We start from the raw sequence: 7,826 nt of genomic DNA on the forward strand, positions 1-7,826 counted from the left end.
TCGAACACCACAGTTTGAAAGCATCTATTCTTTGGTGCTCAGCCTTTGGTCCAGCTCTCACATCTGTACACAACTCCTGGAAAAACCATAGCTTAGACTAGGACCTCAGAATGATGTGAACTTACTTGGAGAAGTTTTTTTTTTTTTTTTTTTTTATACAGAGGTAATCAAGTTAAAATAATGTAATGAGAGTGGGCTTTAATCCAGTATGACTGATGTCCCAATGCACATGTGCTGAGTCACTCAGTCCCATCTGACCCTTTGTGACCTTATGGACTATGACATGCCATGACTTCTGTCCATGGGATTCCCCAGGCATGGATACTGGAGTGGGTCACCATGCTCTCCTCCAGGGATCTTCCTGACCCAGGGATGAGAACCCACGTCTCTTAGGTTTCCTGCATTGGCAAATGGGTTCTTTAACATTAGGGCCATCTGGGAAGCCCTGATGTCTCTATAAGAAGAAGAAATTTAGACACAGACAGCCAGACAGAGAGAATGGCATGGGAAGATGAAGATGCATTACCCAGGAGAGAGGCCTGGATCAGATCCTGCCCTTAGGCCCTCACAGGAAACCCACCATACTGACATCTTGATCTCAGACTTCTAGCCTCCGAACTATGAAACAGTTACATTTCTATTTATTTAAAGCCACTCAGGATGAGGAACACATGTACATCATGGCTGATTCATGTCAACGTATGGCAAAAACCACTACAATATTGTAAAGTAATTAGCCTTCAATTAAATAAATTTAAAAATTAAAAAAAAAAGACCCTCAGTCTGTGGTGCTTTGTTACAGCACACCCAGCAAACTGATACAGATTGATAGCCTGCATCCTTTCCGTGTTCCTGAAGGCATCTTGGACCTGCTTTGGACACTACTGTGCTCTCCCCAGAAAGCTTTGTTGTGTAAATAGGAAATCTTTTCCTATCCTCTTGGGGAGTGTGTGTGTGTGTGTGTGTGTGTGTGTGTATGTGTGTGTGTGTGTGTTATCATCAGTCTCAGCTTAGCAACTAAACCAGCATCACCTACTGCTGTAATGACCACAACAGGAATCCAATTAAGGGCTCACATGTTTGCAGAGGCAGCATAACAAGGTTTAAAGCTTGCCTTGGAGCCTGATACCTAGGTTCAAATTCAGTCCTACAAATGACTAATTCCATGATTCTGGGTACTTCAGTAATCCTTATAGGCTGCAGTTTTCTGGTCTTCAAAATGGGACTAATAATAGTAATACTTCATAAGGTTATTTGAGAATAAAGTAGTTTATCTTTCTAAAGTGTTAAAAAAGTACTTAGCATTTAGTTAGCATTTAATTGTATTTGTTAAATCTATGAAAATTTAATGAATGATAAATGAAACATTTCAAATTAGCAAATAAAAAGGATTATTTAATGTTTAATTATAAGACAAATTTAAGTAGATGCTTATTTCACACTTTACATGCATCCTTATACAAAAACAAGTTCCACATGGATTCAATATGCAGTATTAAAAATAAAACCATAAAAGTAATAAAATAGAGTAGGTAAATATTGCCATTCATATAGCTCCATTGTTTAATAAATAATACATGTGCATGAAATTTTTATAAAGCTAAATGTATGGAAGTAAAGCAATAGATATGTATGTAGTCAAGAGATGCGGTAAACTGGCTCGATGCTCTCAAGTCTTGTTTCCTTTTCCTGGGAATACAGGAAGCCTAAATTTCTATCTCCTTTGTTTCTGTGTGGGATACTGTGACTATGTTCTTGCCAGTGGGATCTGGGAGAAAGCCATATAGACTATTTGAAAGCCTGACCACAAATGTTTGTGTAGTTTCCTATACAAACTCCTACAAGCAAAGGAATTCTCCATCTCCTACAAGCAAAGGAATCTGATGAGTAACCAGCTCAAGCGAGCCATTCAAAACTGTATTGTTCTGTGGTATGAATGAGAAATAAACTTACCTGGTGGTAAGCCACTGATATTTGGGGGCTTTTTGGAATAGCAAGTAGCATTAAACAACCTAACTAATTTGTGGGGGCCAGGATCCATTCAAATAGAGGTGAAAATATTGCCTTATAGAGCCAATCTTTGTGAAAGCAAAGCAGAGTAATAGTAATTAACTGTAGAAACACTACTGCAAGGCTAAAGACAGCTATGCTGTTGAAGCTGACCTTGGCTAGTGGGGAGTGCGAACATGCAGTAATTAAAATGGAATGCTTATGACCTAATGTCATAAACATTGAGTGTCTAAATGTCAGCTCATCATTGGCAAGATGGTTTGGGGACGGCAGTGTAATATAGATAACTCCAGCTTGAGTGAAAATTAAACCTATGAAAGTCAAGGGCTATCTCTAATTTTAGTTGAAGAAGACCCTTAAGTCAGAAGTCATCAAAGAATAGATTGCAAGATTTTATCATGCAATTTTTTAAAAGCCTTCATGGGAAAATCATCATAGCAAGATTAAAAAATAACTGACCAACTGGGGAAAATAATTACATAGTATATAAGTAGGGCTACTACTTATAAAATATAAATGATAAAAATGCTTGTAAATAGCTGAGGAAAAATTAATACCTTAATGGAAAAGTTGATGAAAAAACAACAAAAAGTATTTCACATACACCTACATACAAAAGTGCTATCAACCAGCAAACAAGGGCTAACATGTTTACTCTCATGTAGTATCAGAAAATATAAACTTAAATAATAATGGAACATAACATTTTAAAATTGAAGATTAAAACTGAATAAAGCTCAGACAGTAAAGAGTCTGCCTGCAATGCAGGAGACCCAGGTTTGATCCCCAGGTTGGGAAGATCCCCTGGAGAAGGGAATGGCAACCCACTCCATATTCTTGCCTGGAGAATCCCATGGACAGAGAAGCCTGGTGAACTGCAGTCTGTGGGGTCACAAAGAGTCAGACACTACTAAGTTACTAACACTTTCACTCTACATCTGTCAGTGTTGCATCTACAATTTACATTTATCTTAGGGAACCCAGTAATTATGTATTGAATTATTTATAGTAGTGAAAGCTGGAAACAGATCTGAAGATTAAATAAGTTATGAGGGATTCTTACAAGTGACTATCATCCAAATGTTAAACAAAATAAGGTAGGTATTTGTGATTTGATGTAGAAATATTTATAAAACATTGTTCACAGATGACGGGAGCACAAGCAGGCTACAAAACATTCTGAAAATAGATATATATGATGCATATATATTCTGAGTTTCTGCCTCCCTTTCTTTCTAGAATTGCCTTCCACTAATATTTTGGGAATGGGATTTTTGTGTTACTTTCACTCCTGAGGTATCTGCCCTGCTTCTCCACTGTTACCTGGCTCATGTCTTCCTTCTAATCTATTATGAAGTATAATCCCCAGCTGGGGATCACAGTATTTCTCCAGTATGATATTGTTGCCATCACATGCTGGCCTCAACAAGGGGCAGTGTTGTAAAAGAACTGAATATTCCACACTAAGAACAATATTGTCAAATGAAACTCAAAGAAGAAAATGACAACTTTTAAGTCCAAGTAGAGAAAAGAAGTTAGTTCACACTGGTGATGTTGTGTGTTGAAGAGAACAAGGAAAGGGGCGTTACTTGTTGATAAACTAGCCTGAAAAGTCCTTCCTGTGGGGAGGGAACAGTGAGGTGGAATGCTCTCCAAGGGAGGGTTTGCTCTCTTTACCTGAGGTCTCTCCAGCCCTCTGGCTGGTTTGGTTCCAGCATCTCCTCCCCTCTGCTAAAACCTACTTTGACTCTTGGCAAGCATGTCGTTAGTGGAGGGGAGACAAACTTGGTGTGACAGATTTTTAGAGTTAATGGTGCCTTTAAAATAGCTGTCAAAGTAAACCTTGCCAGAATTCATGGCACTCATGAAATAAAGAGAGTAATTTGTTCAAAATCTTATTATCCCAGGAGCATGTATATTAGGAAAAGGGAGATGAGGTGCTGCTTAATGTCCCTTTTAACCGAATATACCTCTACCCCTATATTCTAACTCATGGCCATAAGAAGGGGGCTGACTTTCAACTGAAACTGACAGCAGAGTATTTATGGGAGAAAATAAATAACCAAAATATATATTTTTTGTCTTCTCAGTTTTTCCTTATGGGAAACCACATGAATATGTTCAGAGAACACCACGATGCTCTTGAGAATGAGTCAATTCCTACTCTTGATTCTGGAGTCAGACTAGGCCTGACTCAGTTGGTTAAGGATATACTGCCTAGTTAGGGTATGTTGATGCAAAAAGAAATCCCACAATAGAAGATGCTTATGGGTAATGCTTTTCAATCACTGGTGTTGTTGTATGATAAATATTGTGTTCTGCAGTATGTATTATGCATGCTTTCTGCAAAATGTCTGCAAACTAATCTCTGACAAGCACAGATGACAGGAAATACTTAATGCAGGGCATTGGCAGCTTGTAGACATGCTGAAATTCAGTGCAGGCAGAAGCTCCTTTATAGACAGAGAGATGAAGGGCTCCACAAATGGGATAACAGTCCTCAATGCCCAGTGCATTTTTATTTAGCCAAGAAACTGAAATGCTTCCTAAAGGTTGTCTTATTCCTCAGTGTTTAAATTAGGAAATTGGAGCAGAGAAAGTTTAAGCGCTTTTCTACAGTCTTCCAACAAATCTAATGTAGGTGAGAGTCCTGACATTATATGCACAAAACTATCCAGTGGGCACCTGGCAATTTCTGTTCCCCTCCATCCTACATCAGAGGAGTTATGGGGGTACTTAAGTGTTGATTATAAATGTCAAGATGTTTGCAGATGTGGATTTGAAATGGTCTAGATTACATATAGAGTATTATAGAAGACATGCCCTGAACAGAAAAGATGAAAATGAAACGTGTTCACTTGAGAATTAGGTAGAGGTGGGGAGGTTGTCAGGGAAGGGCAAGGCTTGTCATCAGACTAGATTTTAGAGAATTAAAATTTTATCAGCTTTGAACTCACACCGAAAGGAGAGCGAAGAACTGAACAGGAAGGATTCAAATACATATACCCTCTAGGGCTCAGAAAACTATTGAAAAAATCAGAAAACAAATATCATTAACTCAGAGGGCTAGATAGCTCAGTTGGTAAAGAATCTGCCTGAAATGCAGGAGACCCCGGTTCGATTCCTGGATTGGGAAGATCTCCTGGAGAAGGGATAGGCTACCCACTCCAGTATTCTTGGGCTTCCCTGGTGGCTCAGCTGGTAAAGAATCCACCTGCAATGCGGGAGACCTGGGTTCAATACCTGGGTTGGGAAGATCCCCTGGAGAAGGGAAAGGCTACCCAGTCCAGGATCCTGGCCTGGAGAATTCCATGGACTACACAGTCCATGGGGTTGCAAAGAGTCGGACACGACTGAGCAACTTTCACTTCACACTTCACTTCAGAAGGGACCCTAGGGATTGTCTCCCTTAACCCTCCTCTTTTTTCCTTTTGCAAATGAAGAAATGGAAATCTCATAACCATAGTGATAAAGCTTACCTAAAATCATCCTATACATAGATTAATGTAGAACCAGGAAAGAATGAACCCAGTTCCCTCTTTCTTCTTCTTGGACATTTATAGGAGACTAGATTGTTTTTATACCAATTCTTTCCTGGAAATATAGAGAGGAAGTTTCAAAGCTATCATTTCTTTGAATATTCTTTCAGATCTACTTTCTCTCTCTTCTCCTTCTGGAATTCCATTGATGAGAATATTGGATTTTCCATCATTGTCCCACAGGTTTCCAAAGGTTCTACCTGTTTTTTCTGCTATCTCTTTTCTCTGTTGTCTGACTGAGTTTGCTCTTTTATCTGTCCTTTGCTCACTGATTCTATCCTTTGCTATCTCTGTTTGGTCTATTCACTGAATTTTTTAAAAGATTAATGTTATAGTTTTCACTTCTATAATTTCCATTAGATTCTTTTTTTATAACTGATTTATTAAAATTGGGTCTTGCTATTTTTTAGCTTGCTTCAGAGAATCTGTAATTAATTGTTTAAGTATTTTTATGATGGCTGCCTTAAAACTCTGGTCACATAACTCCAAACATCTGATTCATCTCAACTTCGGCATCAATTAATTATCTTTTCTCCTCAAAGTTATGATTTTCCTAGTTTCGGGTATGAGTTTTAATCTATTGCATTCTGGACATTTTGCCTACAACTTTTAGGACACTGAATCTGATTTAAATCTTCTATTTAGCAGACAGTCACATGATTTAAGGTTTAAGCATGCAAGTTCTGGCCTGCTTTTTTATGGCTTGTGTCTCCATGAGGACTTAATAGTGAGAGTCTTTGCTATGTCACTGTGGCCTGTTTAGTGTACCTGGTGCCCCTGGGGCTCCATTGTCCCCTTCTGGTGCTGTCAGAGGAGGCAGAAGGGATTCCCCCAGACTGGTGCCCCTTTGGTGTCTCTCAGTTGAAAAATGGCATCTTAGGACCATGCACAAAGGAGCTTGCTGGAGTTGACCTCATGAGTGGTAGGAAGGGGGATCTCCTTGCTGTGGACTGGCTGCTGCTTCTTAGCAGGGCTCTCTAATGAGAAGTGGAGCCTGGCTCTCCTCAGGGGACTCCCATTTGATCTTAGAAGAGGAATGAGTCTGCCTGGGTTGCCTTTTGTTGCTCAGTCAGGGGTCAAGAGTTTTCATGCCTGGTTGGTTGGCAGCTTGCTTCTGTTGGGGTGCACTGGTGGAGTGTCATAAGACTGCTGTTGTGATGTTCCTATAGTCTTTGGGTTCCAGGCAAGTTTGTTCCTCTAACTACTTTTCAGGACTTCCCTGGTGGCTCAGTAGGTAAAGAATCCACCTGTACTGTAGGAGATCACTTGCAATGCAGGAGACGTGGGTTTGATCCCTGGGTCAAGAAGACCTCCTGGAGAAGGAAATGGCAACCCACTCCAGTATTCTTGCCTGGAGAATTCCATGGACAGAAGAGTCTGGTGGGCTACAGTTCATGGGGTCGCAAGAATTGGACACACTTAGTACTAAACCACCACCACCAACTCCCTCTCAGAATTCTTCTTTGGTCACCTCTGGCTTTATTGCAAGGGGTTATTGTTGTATTTAGTGGTGGTGTTGTTGTTCAGTCACTCAGCTGTGTCTAATTCTTTGAGACCCCATGGACTGTGGCATGTCAGGCTTCCCTGTCCTTCACTATGTCCTGGAGTTTGCTAAAACTCATGTCCGTTGAGTCAATGATGCCATCCAACCATCTCATCCTCTGTTGCCCCTTTCTCCTTCTGTCTTCAATCTTTTCCCAGCATCAGGGTCTTTTCTAATGAGTTAGCTCTTCACATCAAGTGGCCAAAGTATTGGAGCTTCAGGTTCAGCATCAGTCCTTCCAATGGATATTCAGGGTTGGTCTCCTTTAGGATGGACTGGTTTGATCTCCTTGCTGTTTAAGGGACTCTCAAGAGTAAGGAAGAGCACAGAAAAACCAGTTTATGCCAACATGTCTGGATCAGAATCTGCTAATTTCATTTTATTACCATTTTATTCTTACTTATGATGTGTGTGTGTGTGTGTGTGTGTGTGTGAAAGAAAGAAAAAGAAAGAGAACTAGCAACCAAAAGAAGAGAGAAGCCAGGTGGAGTTTTGGTGATCCAAACAAAGGTGCAATCCCTTCAGCCTTAGTCTATCAGTCCCTCAAGTAAACTCCACTACATTTGCTACCATGAACTAAATCACTGTTCATGGGGAGAGGGATGTGGGGGAAGGGATGACAGCCTTGCAATGAAACATTCACTTTGTGAGAATATGATATGATTTCAGAGATTTCTGAACCCAGATATCAAAGAAACTCAGAAATGAAACCATGTTTCCTTATAATCAGAACT

This window comes from Giraffa tippelskirchi, chromosome 3 (assembly GCF_054371585.1).
Source record: "Giraffa tippelskirchi isolate mGirTip1 chromosome 3, T2T-mGirTip1v1.2.pri, whole genome shotgun sequence".
Lineage (NCBI taxonomy): Eukaryota > Metazoa > Chordata > Mammalia > Artiodactyla > Giraffidae > Giraffa > Giraffa tippelskirchi.